Source organism: Ochotona curzoniae, unplaced genomic scaffold, assembly GCF_017591425.1.
Source record: "Ochotona curzoniae isolate NIBS_2020 unplaced genomic scaffold, NIBS_Ocur_1.0 contig_3432, whole genome shotgun sequence".
NCBI classification, from domain to species: Eukaryota; Metazoa; Chordata; class Mammalia; order Lagomorpha; family Ochotonidae; genus Ochotona; species Ochotona curzoniae.
In genome coordinates this window covers 9,556,056-9,575,250 of record NW_024465859.1, presented here as the reverse complement: position 1 = coordinate 9,575,250, position 19,195 = coordinate 9,556,056, and the positions used below count along the sequence as shown (strand labels likewise).

General features: G+C 36.2%; 1 protein-coding gene across 8 annotated transcripts in view; it reads left to right on the top strand.

Moving 5' to 3' along the window:
* Window positions 1–19,195, top strand: part of IMMP1L (inner mitochondrial membrane peptidase subunit 1) — a 68,410-nt gene that overhangs the window by 6,660 nt on the left and 42,555 nt on the right. For 3 of the 8 annotated variants that reach the window (XM_040980033.1, XM_040980029.1, XM_040980027.1), the window contains exon 2: window positions 2,977–3,088. The exons of 1 other annotated variant lie outside the window; for it this stretch is intronic. The gene's annotated coding sequence lies outside the window, so the exon portion shown is untranslated. Of the gene's footprint in view, window positions 1–2,976; window positions 3,089–14,620; window positions 16,002–19,195 lie in introns of those variants that run through there. 4 more of the 8 variants (XM_040980032.1, XM_040980034.1, XM_040980026.1 and 1 more) reach the window with 2 other exon arrangements.

Below are 19,195 nucleotides of genomic sequence, written 5' to 3'. Positions count from 1 at the left end.
TGACAGTTGTTGCAGCGAGGGTTGCAATCTAAGAAGCATAGTTGTAACTGCATGTCTTCTTTTTAATGGTGTTTTTCCCATTATCCAAAAGGTTTGCAAAGGCAGATTATTTACATTTATGGGCCCAGCTGGTAATACTGCAATGGACTTCCCCAGTGTTCTGAAGCAACCCTCCACAAAGGATGATTCAGTCCACTAACTTCATGAATAGATCACTGCTACTCTTGAGGAGTGAACTGGGTTTAACAAGAGTGCTTAGGTCTCTTGAGTGTGGGTTGTTGTAAAAAAGCAAGGCCTCCCTGCGTGCTTGACTCCTCTCCATAGGGCTAATTCGCTTTCTGCTTCTCCACAATGCTGGATGCAATCAGGAGGCCCTTCTGGGGCTCCAGCAACATGCTATTTGGACTTTGTAACTTAAGTGTTGTGAGCAGAATAAATCCCTTTAGTTTATACAATACACATGTTCTGGCATTTCCTTATAGCAGTACAAAGCAAACTAATACAAATGGCTACATGTGGCCAGCTGCTAGATGTTAAACTGCACCGCTCTATTTCAAGATTTTTGCCAGCTTTTTCTGTAACAAATCAGATAGTAAGTATTTTAGGCTTTATAGTTCCTGTAGTGTCTGCTGTAGCTGTTCAACAGTGCATGTAAATGAATACACATGACAGTTTCCCATTTAAACTGTATTTGTTTAAAAAAAGGTGAATGCTGTGGCTTAAATGCTATATTGAATATAAGTTGAAAAAACTTTCATCGTTGAGTATGTCTAGCAGTTGGTTTTTTATAAATTTGTTATAATGTTGAGGATACTTCACTCTATTGTTTGATGAGTTAGTTTCTTGAAAGGGTATTGAATTTTATCATGCTTTTTGTTTGGCCTATGGAGGTAGTCATATTTTTTCATTTTTAATTTCTTAATATGGTAATATATATTGATTTTCATGATGACCCATCCTTGTATTTTGGAAATTATGAAAAATGGCATACAGTCTTTTTTTTTTTTTAAGATTTATTTATTTGTATTGGAAAAGTAGGTTTACAGAGAAGAGAGACATTCTCCAAATAACTGAATGACTGGAGCTGAACTGGATCTCCCGCCCAGGTACAGAATCCCAATGCTTTTAACTGTTCTCTGCTGCTTTCCCAGGCCACAGGTAGGGAGCTGGATCAGAAGTGGAGCAGCTGGGACACAAATTGGCACCCATATGGGATGCCAGAACCTTCAGGAGGAGGATTGGCCAATTGAGCTATCATGCTGGCCCTTCAATACACTGCTGAATGTGGTTACCTAGCACTGTGCCAAGGACTTTCAATATTTATGAAGAATATTGGCTAGTGGATAATAAGATTCTTGTTTGTTTGTTTATTTTTTCCTTGTAGTGTCTTTGTTAGCTCTAGTGTTGTATAATACTGGCTTACATAATGAGTTAAGACATATTTCTTTTTAATTTTTTGAGAGTTTGAAAACAAAAGATGAAAAATAATGAAATGGGTCCCAGCACGGTGGCGCAGTGGTTAAGGTACTCGCCTTGCACGCCCGGGATCCCATATGGGCGCCGGTTCTATCCCGGCAGCCCCGCTTCCCACCCAGCTCCCTGCCTGTGGCCCAGGAAAGCAGTCGAGGACGGCCCAAAGCTTTGGGACCCTGCACCCGCGTGGAAGACCCGGAAGAGGCTCCTGGCTTCAGATCGGCATAGCATCGGCCGTGGTGCCCACTTGGGGAGTGAATCATCCAATGGAAGATCTTCCTCTCTGTCTCTCCTCTCTGTCTATCCGCCTTTCCAATAAAAAAAATAATTAAATAAATCTTAAAAAAAAGTGATAGAATGAATAATTTTCTGTGAGAGAAGACTAATATATTTGGTTTCTTGTAGATAGAGTGAAAATAATGACATGTTAGCATCATCATCGTCTTGATATCCACTCACGTATACTGCCTGTCTCATCTTGCCAGAAGAAAATAGTGGGAACCAGCTTATACAGCATTCATCATATAAAGTCAGATGACTGTTATGCCATTTTTATACTAGTAATTCATTGATTGGTAGTCTCATGTTACATGAGGTATATGCAATTGCATATAATTTTGCTTTTGTTAAAGATGTGGATACATTAAAAATGAATTGGTAGATGATTCCATCATTGTGGGTTCATCATGGCATATCCTTACTCGAAGACATTATTTGGTTATATCATGTGATGGACCACCATTGTTTGTGAGGCCTGTCATTTAGCACCTTGTTTCTATGTAACGTTAGTATTCGCATGCTGTCACTTATTTTTAAAGATAGAAGTTTGTTTTTTGATGTAGACATTGAAAAGCAACATTCTGAATACAAACTAAATTCTAAAAAATATACAAACTATTTAGTATTTTTCGAATGTAACTATTTTCCTCTCAGTTATAGGAACTGACAAAGAATGGGTCTGTATCACACATGATGTTTTGCTGTTGCCTGAACTTTTTCAGCAATATTATGTACATTTCCCATATTCAGTAAATATCTGATAGACAGTATTATACAGCAACATTGCAAAGTATTATTGTCTCTTGATTCTTAAAATAAACCTCTTATATTCATGCTGGCTTGTAGAAATTACTGTCTATATAAATATCCCTTGTATTGCTTGCAAATCATCTAGGTTTAGAAAAGTTTGCTATGTCAGAAGTCAGAAGTGTCTGTAGTTGTCCTATCAACTCCTTGACCACAGTTCTTTCCATATTGAATAATATCTTATGATATATTTCCCAAAATGTATTCTTGTGCCTCCAAGTTAGATAATGAATTTTCATATTCTATGTCTTAAAGATTGTTATTGAAAATGCCATTCGATATCTGAATTCAAAATCCAATTAATCCACCAAAAGACATAGATGCATCTTGACAATTCAGAGAGATTTTGTCATGTTATGTTCATCTCAGCATGAGAGAGAAACCTTTACCTAATATAATTTTGATTTCCTACTTTAGGAATCCTGAAACCATGGATCAATTAAATATTCTTTGAGGCAGCTTTGTATGTTTTTTTCTGGATGTCCTGCTCCTACCCTAAACATTGAATGTATTATAAAACAGACCTATGGTAAGTGGGCATTTTTCCTCATTTTTCTTCTGACCATTTCATGTTCAAATTAAATCTTGTGACTGTTGTAATGCTGCTCCCTGCTGGACACTGTATAATTTTCTAAAGTTGGCCCTTAATAAATGGGTAAATATCTGGATCTGTATCTTCAGCTGCTTTCAGGAAGAGAGATAATGCACAAAGAAAGTAGCTATTACAATGTGCTATTCTGTCACCATAGTATTGGTATCTGGAGTCTCATGAAAATACTCTCATGCCTGGTCAGCATCTCCTAAGTTACAGCCAACGTGTACTGATGGACACTTGCAAGTATCTCACCCACCTTCCGCCATGACTTTTTAGACTATGTGCGTTTTTGTAATGCGGTTATTTTTCTGTTATATGTATTGTGTGTTTTGTAGTAGTTTCAATTCCTCCTATTTTTGTTTTTCCAAAAAACAAGCATTTAAGACTTTCATTATAATCTAAATTAGATAAAGATTTTGTCTATTTTGAAATAAGTCACTATGTTGTGATCTTTAAGTTGTTTTGTATTTCTGTCCCATGATCAATCTACCATGTTTTTTTTTAAAGATTTATTTATTTATTGGAAAGTCAGATATACAGAGAGAAGGAGGAGAGACAGAGAGGAAGATCTTCCGTCCAATGATTCACTCCCCAAGTGAGCGCAACAGCCAATGCTATGCCGATCCGAAGCCAGGATCCAAGAACTTATTCCACGTATCCCACATGGGTGCAGGGTCCCAAAGCTTTGGGCCATCCTCGACCTCTTTCCCAAGCCACAAGCAGGGAGCTGGATGGGAAGTGGAGCTGCCAGGATTAGAACCGGCATCCATATGGGATCCCTGTGAATTCAAGGTGAGGACTTTAGCCACTAGGCCACGCCGCAGGGCCCTGTTTTTTTTTTTTTTTTTTTTTTTAAGATTTATTTTTTATTACAAAGTCAAATATACAAAGAGGAGAAGAGACAGAGAGGAAGATCTTCTGTCCGATGATTCACTCCCTAAGTGAGTACAACAGCTAGTGCTGTGCCCATCCGGAGCCAGGAGCAAGGAACTTCCTCCAGGTTTCCCACTTGGGTGCAAGTCCCAAGGCTTTGGGCCGTCCTCGGCTGCTTTCCCAGGCCACAAGCAGGGAGCTGGATGGGAAGTGGAGCTGCTGGGATTAGAACCGGCACCCATATGGGATCCTGGTGTATTCAAGGCAAGGACTTTAGCTGCTAGGACACGCCGTCAGGCCCATGTTTTCTTTTTTTGTTGTAAAGATAGATTTATTTATTTATTTGTTTGTTTGTTCGGTTGGTTACTTATTTATTTATTTTTATTGTAAAGTCAGATATACAGATAGGAAGATTTTCCGTGCATTGATTCACTCTCCAAGTGGCCACAATGGCTGGAGCTGAGGCAATCTGAAGCCAGGAGCTTCTTCCGGGTCTCCTACGTGGGTGCTTGGGCTGTCCTTGACTGTTTTCCCAGGCAACAAGCAGAGAGTTGGATGGGAAGTAGGACTGCTGGGATCAGAACAGGCACCCATATGGGATCCCAAGGCAAAGACTTTAGCTGCTAGGCTACCACGGCGGGCCCTCTATCATGTTTTCTGTTGTACACAGTAAACTATATTTACACAGTCACCCTGGGTAGGACTTGAAATGTAGTGTGTCTGTGCCATGTCAATGACCCCTCACATTGCATAGATACCTGAATGCTTCTAAATTTGTATGAATTAGAAGTATATTTTGTATTTTATTTTATTTTGACATTGTTTACGTTGTTGAGCGTGATTCATGTCCATGTGTGTCTCCAGTTAGGGTGGACAGGGTTCATTCTTGGAGGAAGGTGAGTGGGACAAATATCCCAATTTTGATTTTTCCTTTGGGGGAATGGGATGGGACCGTTCCTGTTGCTGTCAAACTACATCAGCACTCTGGGGAGGGGACCACTCTTTGATGATGCCTTAATTCCCATGAGCTGAAACGCAATATAAATTGCAAATATTCTGATATTGCCTTATAAGGAAATAAATATGGGAATTTAAATTTTTTCTTATTTATTTATTTGAAAGGCAGAGTAACAGAGCTTTTCCATCTGTTGGTTCACTACCCAATTGTTTAAATGACTTGTGCTGAACTAGTCCTAATCCAGGAGACAGCAGTTTCTTCCAGGTCTCCCCTATGGGTGCAGGATCCCAAAGACTTAAGTCACCTGTCACTGGTTTCTCAGATATATTAGTAGGCAATTGGGTTGGGATTGGAGCAGCCAGGACTCCAGGTGGAGCCGATATGGGATGCAGGTGCAAAGGTGGTTTTACCCACAGTGCAACAACCCTGGCTCCTTTTACATCTTTTCTTACAAACAAGTAATTGACAGTGTTTGAATTCTCCTGTTTTTTTTTTTTTATTTTTCAAGTTCTATTGTGTATGAAGTAGTAGCTATATCAGTTTTAGTTTATAATTTGATGATTAAGGTGGTTGAGTTCTTTACATATATATGTACAGATTGACTATTTGGTTATTCCTTTTGGTAAGGGAATTTACCTCTTTGGCCTATTTTTATGTTGACGAATTTTATTTTTTTGGCTTGTATGGGTCCTTTTTTGAATATAGGTGTTGCACTTATTTCTCCCACTCAGACTTACCTTTTCATTTTCTTAATAGAGATTTTTATGCTTAACGATCTTTGTATCGTTTGCAGATATATTTGTGTACTCCAAGTACGTCTTATGTTTATTGTTTATGTCTACAGTTTTAGGCTATATTTTATGTTAAGCATTTTTGCTGAGCTTTTTTTATCCAAGAATCTCTGTAGAATGAAACCAAGAAAAAGAAACAAAAAAACCAAAACATTAGGAAGGAGATGGACTTTAAGCTAATTACCGTAATTATGTACTTCTGCAAAATGCCTGCTTAAGTAAATAGAGTGTTTATCCATGTTACCTTGAATGCAGCTTCAGTGTGCTGTTTTATTCATTTGTTTGCCTTTAATAAGACTCTACTCTGTTATTTAGGGACAGATTTCATAAAGGGACAATGGTTGTTATGATTTTCGATATTTTTTAACAATTCTGCCAAACATAAAATTTTGTAAAGTATTCACAAAAATGATCCATATGATTTCATAGGAGCATAATTTGCTCTCTTAAAACTTATAATATGAAATAGACATTTGTTTTTACATGAGGGGAAAATTATGTTTAACTTTGTTTATCAAAGCAATGTAGAATGCTGGGTGTTATAAGCGTTAAGCTTCTTTTCAATTATTTGAAGTAGAACTTGTAATCATCCGTCTGTGTGGATGTTCGGAGCATTTATGACCAATTATGCTTTTTATTGTGTGTTCTCATCATGTGCATTATTTGGGGACATGCTTTTGTATACCTTACTATTTTAGTTTACCTTGATAATAATTTACATTATTAACTTCATGATTACTATACTACTTAATTTTTATTTATATTTCGTAGTAAGAATGACTGCCTATCATAAAATGTATGTTGTCTACAGTACTGAAATTAAAGAAAGGTAATTGCACTATGCATTTAGTACATTTTCACTAAGCATTTAGATACTTTTCACTTGTGAACTCCTTTTTTAGTGTAAAGCATCAAATTAAGTATTATTTTATCCTGTCTTTTATTTTAATTCATGCATTTAAAAACTGAAATTCAGATAAAAGATAGTTTCAAAATAAATTTAGTGTATTATTTATGAGTGGAGCAACACATTAGCATTGGGTTCACAATAGATCATATCGCTTTTATTCCATCTTACAAGCTTAGCAGCACAAACAGAATAATCAACATATTATTTGGCTGTCATCTGCTGAACAGAAACCAGAGATCACAAGGAGGTTTTCCCTAGCTGTTGTGATGGCCTTTTTGTTCCAAGCCCCCATCTGGGAGGGCCATGGTGTGTTATCATATGGAACGCGGGGTTTTCTGTAATCTGCTTAGCTGCACTGCAGTTTCAATCTTCATTCCATGTTTGTGTAATTTATAATTTTAATGAGACCATGGCTCTTGTGGGCTTTGAAATATATTAAAAGCTCTTTTGTGCATATGCTTTTGTTCTTGCTTAATAGGCTCAGTGTATTTAAAACTGATGAATTTTTATTCATGATTTGGATGTCTGGAGATTAACTTACATTGAGTTTCATTGCACTCATCTACTGATAGAATTTTTTTTGTTGTTACTGTTATTTTGTTTTGCCTGTGTGTCTGGTTATGTCTATGGCTGTGTGTGTGATACTTTACACTCAAAAAGGAGTATGCTCATATAGTTTTAAAAGGCAAGAAAAAAGTGGCATGTCTAGGTCAAAAAATTGATTTAAATTTTGTTTGTCTTATTACTACTCATATTTCACCTTTGGTCAATATTTTGCTAACTAGTAAAATAATATCTGAGAAAGCAACTTTTAAGCAAGCTTATTCTCTAAATACCTTTGTTCATATTATAATCCTTTTGTTTTGTGTGATAAAAGCAAACTTTGTATCTTAGTTGTATGGTAGCATTTCAGTCTTTCTAATAAGAGCTTATGTTTCTTTTTAAAATATGTTTTATTTTGATGATATTTACATAGTTGAGAAGGATGTATGTCTATGTGGACCACTGACTATAGTGGGGGTGTGGTATGGAAAGTGGATGTGACAATTGCTTCTAATTTATTTTTCTTCCTGCATCTGGGAGAAGGTGAGAGATTAGGGGAGAAGGCCACTCCTAGCCAGCTAACCCAACTGCAGCAATACTCAAGGTGGGGGATGGCCACTTGATGTCATCCGATAAACCCCCACTGTGGAGCACGGCCACATTACATTTCTTGAACAAAATTAAACCTGTGTTATATGTGTTTTAACTATTTTTACTTTTTTATCATGTCCATTTCACTGAAAAATTTTTTCAAGGATTTATTTATTTATTTATTTTTATTTGAAAGGCAGGTGTACAGAGAAGAGGAGAGACAAAGAGGAAGATCTTCTGTTCAGTGGTTCATTCTCCAAGTGGCTGCAATGGCCGGTGCTGTGCTGATCTGAAGCCAGGAGCCAGGAACTTCTTTCCCGGTCTCCCTCGTGGGTGCAGGGTCCCAAGGCTTTGGGCCTTCCTCAACTGCTTTCCCAGGCCACAAGCAGGGAACTGGATGGGAAGTGGAGCTGCTGGGATTAGAACCGGCACCCATATGGGATCCCTGCACATTTAAGGCGAGGATCTTAACCATTATGCTAATGCGCCAGGCTGTGAAAATTTTTTTAAACTCTACATGTGGCGAAGACCGATGGGAAAGCAGCTTACTGATGATTTATAAAACTACCCTTAATTCATTCATAAACAGGTACATAGTGCCATAAAAAAATGGTAGTCCTGTCTCTTGGGCTCAGTGTTGTGGCAAGAAGCATATTTGACTAGTTTGTTATGAAGTTGCACAAGAAGCAACTAAAAAACATCACTATATTTACTGTTCTAAAGCATTTTGTAACTGTAACATTTAATTCTTTTTCAGTATATGGTGGTCAGAAGTTTGGCATGTACTACCTTCTCTGAACATTACCCTAAAGCTAGAAACATGAAGGTGGCTAACAAGATTGGGTTTTGTAGTTTCTTCACTCAGCTTATCCATCAGAATTGACACTGGAATGTTTACTCTTTTATAATAATCCTCAGCTTCAGTATTTTTTTATTAGCTGTGTGATTCTGTTTAGCTAAGGAGCATTATTATTGAAAAAATGTTCTGCTAGAGCAGTGCTTTTCAATGTGTATCATCTGAATTTTAGTTGCCCAACCTTATCTCATATACCATGTTTTCAACATGTAATCTGTAAAAATTATTTTATCAATGCATTTTTGGTATTGTTTTCAAAATCAAGTGTTTTTTACTTCGATAGTACATCACAATTTGTGCTAGTCACATTTTGAGTGGTTAGCATGCTTAGAAGGCTAGTAGAACTCTAGAAAAAGTACCATTACAGAATATGGGTTTTTTTTTTTAATTTGTTTTTTTGTTTTTTGCTTTTTCATTTTTTTCCAGTAATTGCCTACTAAATGCAAGCCAAGAATATTTATGTGCTATGCTGTTGAAATTACAAATTAGACTTTCTATCTGTTGCTAATATTGTTGATAAATATCTATTGGATACATATAATCAGAATGATGCCGCCTGACCCCACTATCTCTGCAGATGTGTTTAAAGGTATTCCAGTAAGACAATGACTAATGTAATGGCTGTGAATATGCCTCACAAGTGGTGGGCAGGTCAAAGTTGCTAAATAATCTGTGTTTTGAGTACACTAGAAGCTTAGTTTTGCAATAACTTGATGGCAAGTCTCTCTACTCACACACACAAACATATATATACGTAAACACATATAAACATACATTTATAAATGTTTGGGAAGCTGAACACTCTGCACATGCTCTGAAGGTTTTTGGACAGTGGTTTGCATGAGTGTATTTGAATCTCCCCTCTCATATGAGCTTGTTTTGACCTAATGTATCTGTAAACTATTTTGAGAGGGGGTGGGGGAAAAATAAACCTGGTATTGTTATGTATTTGTAGGGTTCTGCACATTTGAAATGTCTTCATGTATTGAAATCACTGAAATGTAATAAAAATACTAATTCCTAATACCTTGGGCTCAAGAATTATAATCAGTGTGAGCTAATTAAGTTATTTGGTATAATTATAGTGTAATATGATTTGTGTGTAACTCTGCAGATTCTATATCTAAAATATCGTCCTTCATGTTCTAGTAGGCATTAGATAAAACCATATTTTCATAAATCTGAGTTTTTTCACATTTTCTAAGTTTTCAGTTTTGCAACCTAATTTTAAATATCTAACTTTTTATGTAGGTATTAGTGGATGCTTGTATTCTTTGACTCATTTAAATATTTATTTACTACTCACTATGACCTCTTGCATTTGAAGCATCGGCACAAACTGTTCAACTATCCTTCAGACAATACATCTAGTTTCTTGGAGATGATAAATCCATCCATTGATTTCCTAATTTTATTATGTACACAGTCAATTGTAATCCTAGATTACAGCAAACAAGATGTTAATTTCTAGACATAATCTATGTACATTTCAATTACAGAGCATGATTGTTAGAGAAGCATAGAATAAAAAGGAATAACATTTGTGCTATCCTCACAGGAGCTGTCAATAAAAGATGTAATAGGGGATTTAGGAATCTGGAAATGGCCCACTAATTTATGTGAATCTATTTTATTTCAGCTAGAAAGACCAAGCTCTTTTTCGTCTGCACTGCATATTGCAGAGCACAGGCTGTCTATACAAAACCAGGCGGCTGCATATGGATAGTCCCTTGATATCATTCACTTGCTGTGTAATCTTATTATGCAAAGTTCTAATCTTCACCTAGAATGAATGCCTCTGGGTCAGAATATAGTCATATCAGGGTTTTTGAGGTCATGTTTTGTGATCCTTAGCTTATTCTTCTAAGTAGGGCTGGGATTTAAAGAGTATTCCCCAGACACTAGCAGAGATAGACAGCAGAACCTGCTGCCTTTTTGGAAGACAAGACCAACATGAGGTCCCTGGTAGGATTAAACTTGATTTGTAGCTGTAGGATTTTTTAACAGATGTATTATTGGACAGGGAATAGGGGGCCACCAGCACAGCAAAATTGAATCATGACTGGCATTCTCAGGGAGTTTGCTGCCTGCTAAAACAGCAGCTGCATGTGGATTTGACTTCTTTCAGGTGAAGCAACTTCCAGTCATTTGGAAAGGATCGGATGAAAAGGAACCTTGGTGATAATTTTGATGTCTGCAAGATTTAGTACCAGTGTAATGGGATTATCGGTAACACCTTCACTGTAGAAAAAGCCACCTGGTGCTATAACTGGCAGCAACTGAGAACTAATCCTTTCCCATCTCTTGGATGTCATTCATGATGCCCAAAGCGATTTCTACCCTGCTAACTGTGATTAATTTTATAAACAACAACAAAAATTCAGATGATCAAGGCAAAGAATGTACTTTGTATTAATTGAATATTAGCTTACTTTGTATGACTTACAAATTATATAAGACACATGCAAACCTAAAATGTATGATTAGAAATTTACTAAACTGTTAAATAAGTTGATTAGTGATGTCTGCCATTTTTTCCAGTTGAGTGACAAAACATTTGCTGTTGCTGAAATTAATATTTGGGATTAAATAAAAAATACTTATATAATGCTATTATGAAGTTATGAAAATGTGGGCCTAAAGAACTGAAGTAATTTGATATGTATTGTTTCTGTTTGTGACTTTTCAGCATTGTTAATGAAACATGCTTGACGAATAAGACATTTAGTCATAATATATACAGACAGATATGTTTGCATAATTGAGGTTATCCTGGCCCAAACTAACTGCTGATGAAAGGGCAGTTAACATTTCAGAGTCCTCGAGTAACTAATACTAATACTAACTGACTGACTTTTAAGAATGAATTATTTTCACTTAAGTTTTCTTTAGCAGATGAGGTTTAATTGTTTGCCTTGGAATCAAGACATTAGATATATTTTTTTTTTTTTACATTTTATCTTAGCTGAAACTTTATCAAGTACTTTGTTTAGAGGTGCTAATTATTTTAATATTCTTTTCTTACACAATCCAGAATAAACTGAGAGAAAATGAAGAAAATTATCCCATCAGTCACCCAAACAGTATGCAACGTAACTGTCAAGACTAGAAAAGATAATTAGTATTGTCAGTGTTATGATCCTAGAGTGTTTAATTTTAAAATATTTATTCATAGAACTTCATTTTTATCTTACTAGTTTTTTTGGTTTTGTTTTGTAGCTTCATATTTTAAAAAATAGATTATAAAATTCCAATATAAATGTTTCTAAAATTTTAAGTTTTGACTAAATGTACATGACTAAAATTTTTCTTGCATTTATACTTCAGTAATCTGTTTTACATATTTGTTAATGTGCTTTTAATCTGTTTGCATATAATAACTATTGCCAGTCTTGACAATTTGTACTTTCCTTCTTAGAATAAGTAAATAAAATAGAATAAATAATATGAGGCACAGTACATTTTTATGGAATTGTTCAATCAAATCTTCCTAGGTATACTAGTTATTAATAATGAGTTTTGCTGGGGGAAACCCCAAATAAAATTAAAAAAAATTTTAATAATGGGTTTGGTTTGACTGCTCCCAGATTGTTGAATTGCAAAATGAGTTTCTTCATTTTTAAATGGATGAATGGGATAACTTAGCAGTGTTCCTACTAAATTGCATTATGTTAACATGTAAAGGATCTCTTTAGCTTTCTGTTTGTAATTTTCTGTTTAAAAAAAAACTGTATTGATGCTGGACTCTCTGCCATTGTCCGTGCCCGCAATGATAAACGTGTAACTGTTTATGAGGAGCTATGCTATAGTAATAATATGGGGGAACTTGGGATGGAGGGACTTGGAAATTCCAGGGCCTATGGAACTGTATCATAGAGTGATGATAATCACTTAGAAAGAAGTAAGAATAAATAAATTTTTAAAAAACTGCCTATATGAAATTCTGTCATGATGAACAGTCATCGATGAAAGAGGTGGGCTAAAATCTGACTCCATACTATAATTACTTGTATTTTAAATCTAAAATGTTTTTGTTTCATATGCAATTTCACATTATTCTGCCTACGGTTTATTATCTCAGGGTAGCTTTCTGTAGAATTCAATAATATATATTTATTTTTTAAACTAGTGTTCCTTTGAAAACATTATTTGTTTGGGAAGCTTTCTGTAAACGTTGTTGGTATTTACTGATCTATTTTGTTGTGAGTCTTCAGAGTTAGCGCTATTTCCTTCTCCATTCTGGCTACTTGGGCATTATACTTCTTGATCAGAGATGATTGTCTCTGCACAATCCCAAATAAACTACTCACAGTAAACATATAAGGTCTTCCAAAAGACACACATTCTGCTCGCATATTATACCAGCCATCATTTGAATTTCAAACCTTATTGATACCTTGTAAAAAAAATTTAGCTTGTCTTCAAAAGTGAGATGCTCATTTGCAGCACAAGTGACTAGATGTTAATGAAAGTTTAGGATTTAGCATTTTCTCGGATATAAGAGAATGGCATATAAAATGAAAATCATAAGAGAAAATTATTATGAAGAGAATACATTTGGTGTAAAAAAGAGCATTATGAGAACCATAGGAATTCTGGATAATCTAAAGGATGATAAACTTGTTTTTTCACTTTGCATTGCTTATACTCTGCAGGGAGTAGGACAAATGATAACATATCTGTGATAATGCAAAATGATACTTTCTTTTGAGTTAATATCCTTCCATTATTGCTCATAATAGATGAGTCATATGGTAGTTGGGGAGTTATTGGTTAATAGGTTTGTTCTGATATTTCACAGTTTTGATGCTGGTACTTGATTATATTACCTGTGCTAATGTGACTATATTCTTTGAAAACATAAAGTGAGTTTTGACTTTTAAAATGTGTAAAGTAAACTTCAGAAATTAGCACTAGATTAATGCAATAAATTGATATATATATTGTCATTATATATTTTCCTTGGTGATGAAAAGTTGTAATATGATATAAACATTAGCAGCTTGAAAACTGATTATAATTTTAGCAAGTTGCTGGAAATGAGGAGTGTTGCCTAATGGTCTCAAATCACAGCACAAAGTTCTGTACTGGGCTGCTTTCTTGGGACTTTGCTAAAACTACGGATTCTGTGGCCTTGCTTCCAATCTTAATATTATCTCTGTCATGATTGCATGGGATTTAGGTTTTGAATTTTTAGTTTTGCTTGGCATTAGATTTTTAGGTTATTTTGATGTTGAAGTTAAATTTAAAAGTAATGTTCATTGCTTTAAACCTTGAAGAGATTACAGTTATTCCTTCTGTTAATGAAACAAAAAAAGAGATTTTAATAAAATATTCATAGATGATAGAGATTAAATCAACTTGAATTTTCAGTTCTGGAAAACAAAATACCCTCTTACTGTAATTCTGAGTTACAGTAAGTATACCATTTATATATTCGAACAATTCCTGAACATGTCAGAATATGGTTTTGAATGTCAGGAATCTGAATTACTTTGATGCAGAGGTGACTGAGGGTGACCCTTGTGGCAGCTGAGCAGAGTACTATGCAGCTCATGTGTTAATGAGCTTTGGTGTTCCCTAATTGTCACAGTAACCTACATTTTGGGTCGGAAATGGGCATATATTTCAGTTACTTTATATACATCATTCTGTGAGAAAAATACATTTTGTGTAAGTATTCTTCAAATTGAAAATCAGCAAGGTCTCAGAACCGTAAAATTAATTTTTTCTTAGTGAATATAAGAATAACAAAACTCTGATGTGAAAACGTATTTTCTACTTCCACACTGACTTGTTTCTGCTGACTTTTTTCTTTCAAGATTTATTTCATTTTTGTTTTTAAAAAAGATTTACATAGTGGATAGAGAGAAGGAGAGATTTCATATGCTGGCTCACTCCCCCAAATGATCACAATGCTTGCAGCTGAGCATATCTGAAGCCAGGAGCCAGAAGCTTCCTACAGCTCTCCCACCTGGTGCAGGGACTCAGGTCCTCAATCCCTCTCCTTTTCTCTACTTTCCCTGTCTATAAACAGGGAGCTCAGTTGGGAGCTCGATTAACAGCTGCGTCTAGAAACAGCACCCATATGGCTTTGTCTTAACATGCCTTAGTGCTGGTCCCATGCTTACCTTTTCTTAATGTGAATAACTTTAATGCTTATATATTCTCTGTCTATTAGAACAAACATTTTGTGGTGTTAATCACTTTTCTGATTGTTTAAATTTTGGAATGAAGGAGATTTTGTAAATTAGTGATCTCCAATAACATTTGATAATTACATTCTTTTCTTCATTTGCAGCAAAATGTTTTGTGCTCTTTTAAAATGAATTCCAGATCTGAGTAATAATCACGTGGATGTTTTCTTTGTGACTTTATTCACTCTTACACATTGCTAGTAAAAAATTACAAATTGATGCAACTGCAAAACAATTTAGTAATTTCTCAAGATTGAAATAATACTAGCTTGTGACCCAATGATTGCATTCTCATGGTTGTATGCAAGATAATTGAAAAGATGTATTCATAGTGATACCTGAATGAGAATGTTCATAGCAGCATTGTTCATAATAGCCTCAAAAAAAAAACTTGAATGTCTATCAACTTGTAAATAATAAGCAAAAATGGTTCTCACACTAGAGTATCAATCAGCAACAAAAAGGGAATGGTATGATGATACATGCTAGGACATGAATACCCCTCCCTTCATGGTCAGTGAAAGAAACCAGTCACAAAGCAAGGTTTATTGCATGACTTCTTTTTCTATGAATGTGCACAATAGGCAAACACATGATGACATGATTGCCAGACGCTAGAGTGAAGGGAACAGAGAATGGGGAGTTACTGCCAGTGTAGATCAGATTTCTTTTTGAGGTGATAAGAATATCATAGTTATTGGATAGCATTGTGAATAAAGTAAGACTACTGAACTATATGCTTCTAACTATATATTGTTACATGAATTGTATTTCATTTTTGTTTAAAAGGGTTTTGTACTCCAAGGTTAAAAAGTTTTACGTGATGTTGTATTCTTCCTATGAAAATTAAGGCATTTTGTCTTATGTGGCTTTTCCCCTAGCATGATGATCGTGTCTGGACAGATCTTATTTTGTGTAGAAGTAGTTTGATTTCTGTTTTGCCTTTATTCCTGTTGAGTGACTTTGGTGTAGTCCTCAGCAACATTGCCAACCTTGGAAGCTTTTGAACTCTTACCTCTGTGTCCCTGTTGTGGTGTGGTTTTCTATGATTGCCAACTTGAATATAATCCCTGTGTCTTTCCTTTTAGGTACTTCTGCAAGGATTCTGGTAGAATCACTCCTGCTCAGGTGAGGTTTAGGCCCTTGCCTAGATGTGAGAGTGTGTGGACACACGAGGTTTCAATTCTGTGTAATTTCCTCCACCATTCTGTCTACTTGAACAGCCAAAAATCCCAGGCATTTTCCTAGGCAAGGGACTGCCAGTTTGCACTAAAGCTTTTCTTTTCCTGGGCAGTGCGCTTACTGACAAGGCCAGTTCCATGTGGGATGCTCCTGCATTGGTCGTCCCTTCTCTCATAGAGCCTTACTCCATTTTAAATCCTATGTGGTACCTAGAAGCTTTTAAGCAGCTCTTTTGTATATTTTATCTGGATTCTGTATAGCTGATTTTATTGTTTTCACTGACATTTAGCTTGTTGCAAACTGCTCTGTCACAGGTGACATTGAAGTTGTCTCCTTGTCTTCTTCACGGCCAGGCTCAGTCATCTCTGTATTGTGCTCTCCTGTATTCCTTCATCAGTAGTTCAGCCTCGTCCTTAGTCTCTGTCCCTACGCGGTTGACACTGGCTCTCTGACATCTGCTATACTGTTGATATTTTTTTTAAACACATAACCCACATTCTTCCGACTTTCTGTTTTGCTGTGGTGATTGTGTAGAGCAATTTTGTATCCTTGGGATGATCTGCCATGTTTGGAGACAGTTTATCACAAGTAGGGATGAGGAGAGTGTTAGTATCTAGAGGTCAGGGACTCTGCTAACACCCTGTAATGCATAAATACTTGCCTTAGTGAAGCTACCTGACCTTGACATTGAGGGATATTACCTACTATTTCGCTGGCCTCCAAAGTCAAACTTTATTCAAATGAGTTAGCTGTATATGTTTTCTCCATTTCAAGATCCCAGTTTTATATATTTTTAAAAGTTTGTTTTTCCAAGGAATGTTTTCCATGATGTCTAAACATCCCGTAGTGTTGTGTATCAGATAATTTCTGATAATGGAGTGTAAAGGATATAAAAGTATAAAACATATTACATATACAACCAAGATCTTAGTTGGAATTAACATGGAGTATGCTACATTGGAAAGATATTGAAGTATTATGTGTATTTCATCAGGAAATCATGGCATAATAAGTGATTGTATCATTGTTCAAAATATGAACATATATTTAATACTATTTAATTTTATTTTTGATGATGCTTACATAGTTGGTTAGGATGGAAAGAGTTAAGGGTTAGGGAAAAGTAGACGAGACCATTGTTTTTAACTTTCCTTTTTCTTGTTCCTGTATCTGGGTAAGGGAGGGGATTAAGGGAGAAGCCTCACGCATCATCCCAACTGCCTCAGTACTCAGCGATGGGGAACAGTTACCCAGTGTCATCCCAGAGTCTCCAATGTTTGCATTATGTCCAATTTTAGATAATGCTAGAATAAATAGCTTTCTACACATGGATTTTGACTGTTGGAGTAGTATCTTTTAGGATACATCCTTTAGCATGGGGTTTTGGGAGAAGAACTATTTTGTAGTCGTATTCTCCTGAAAGGTTATACCACTTGCTTGCCTACCAAGATTGTCATGAAATGCTTATTTATGAGAACTCCTTTATTATCATTGCATATTATAAAGTTCAAGTAAGAATTATTTTTTAAATGTACTAATCTTATCATTTGGGTCTCTATGGAAAACAGCTGATACACCGAAATCAGGATAATTTAAGGAGGGCTTTTTAACTTGGAATAAATATAGTTGAAAACTAGAGAATTATCAAGACTAGTCCTAAAATCAGCAGCAGTAGAGACATTTTCAGTTTTAGCCAGAAGGGACCAGGGGAGGGACAGGTTACGACAGAGTGGGAGAGATTCCTGTAGAGCTGACAGCCTTTGGAAATGCAGTGACCTTTAATTCAAAAGATGTAGCCAACCTGAGACTGCACAGGAAAGAAGCAAAAAAAAGGAAATGTGTAATTCTCCCTTTGACCTTCTGCTGAGGTACTGTCAAAGTGTACACAGTGCCTTGGTGAAGTTCTTAGGGTCATTTTTCCAAGAGCAGAGAGCAGAAGATACAGGGAAGATATCTGGTGTTACCATGCACCAATGGATTCATGGATCCTTTGAATTGACTATATGTAAATCAGAGCTTTTAAACCTAGTCTCTCTCTTTTTTTTTTAAATTAAGACTTATTTTTATTTGAAAGTCAGAGTTACAGAGAAAAGGAGATACAGAGATTGATCTTTCATCCTCTGGTTCACTCCCCAGATGGCCCCAGTGGCTGGAGCTGAGCTGATCCAAAGCTAGTAGGCCTCTTCCAGGCCTCCCACTTGAGTGCAGGGTCCCGGGGTCTTGAGCCATTCTGTGCTGCTTTTCTAGACGGTAAGCAGAGAGCTGGATCAGAAATGACGCTGCGTGACTTGAACTGCTGCCAATATGGGATGCTGACATTGCTTGTGGAGGCTTAACCTGCTATTCCATGGTACAGGCCCCAAACTAGTCTTAATTAATCATTTGCTAGGGGGAGCTAATGAGTGCCAGAAATGTGCATGGTTTGTCCTGTATGAGTGCTGTTTTTCAGAGATTTCTCTTTAAAAAAATTGCATTCTGATTTTATCCTTTAGTTCAATAACATTTCTCAACAGTGTTCCTTATGTTACTTTGAAAATATGCATCCACATGGATACTCTTTATCTCTCCAAATAACTTCCTGCTCTCTTCACATGGTACTAAGATACAAAGTAATGTTACACACTTCAGATTCCTTCCTGTTGTTATCTGCAGGGATGTATTAAGAAGAATATTTAATGGAGTTTTTAGTTATCAAATTGGCCTATATTCGTGGGCCAGGCAGCCTCATGTCTACAACATAGAAATAAACTGTATCACAGGGTGTGGCAGAACCGTCTTCTTAAAAGGCACTTTTTTTTTTTTTTGTAAAGTTGATTTAAAAGGAAATCACAGAAACACATTCAGAGATAGAGTGAGCAGAGAGGGGCGAAGTGGAAGATGTATCTACTTTCCTCTTGTATCCTCAGGGGGAGAGGGTGCCCCTCCCTGTTTCCTGGTTTCTCATGAGCCTGGGAAGGAGAATGGTTATGTGATACACCTCCAGTGCTCAGTGAGGGGGAGTCCAAACTGGGGGAAGGCTCATTTGATCAGTAGGTAGGGAGAAAAGTACACAGGGTGGGTGAGGTATGGCTTCCAGTTCTTGAGTCAGCTTGCTACTTAGCTGACCCTTTTCATTCCCTCCCGTGATCTCCAACACCTGT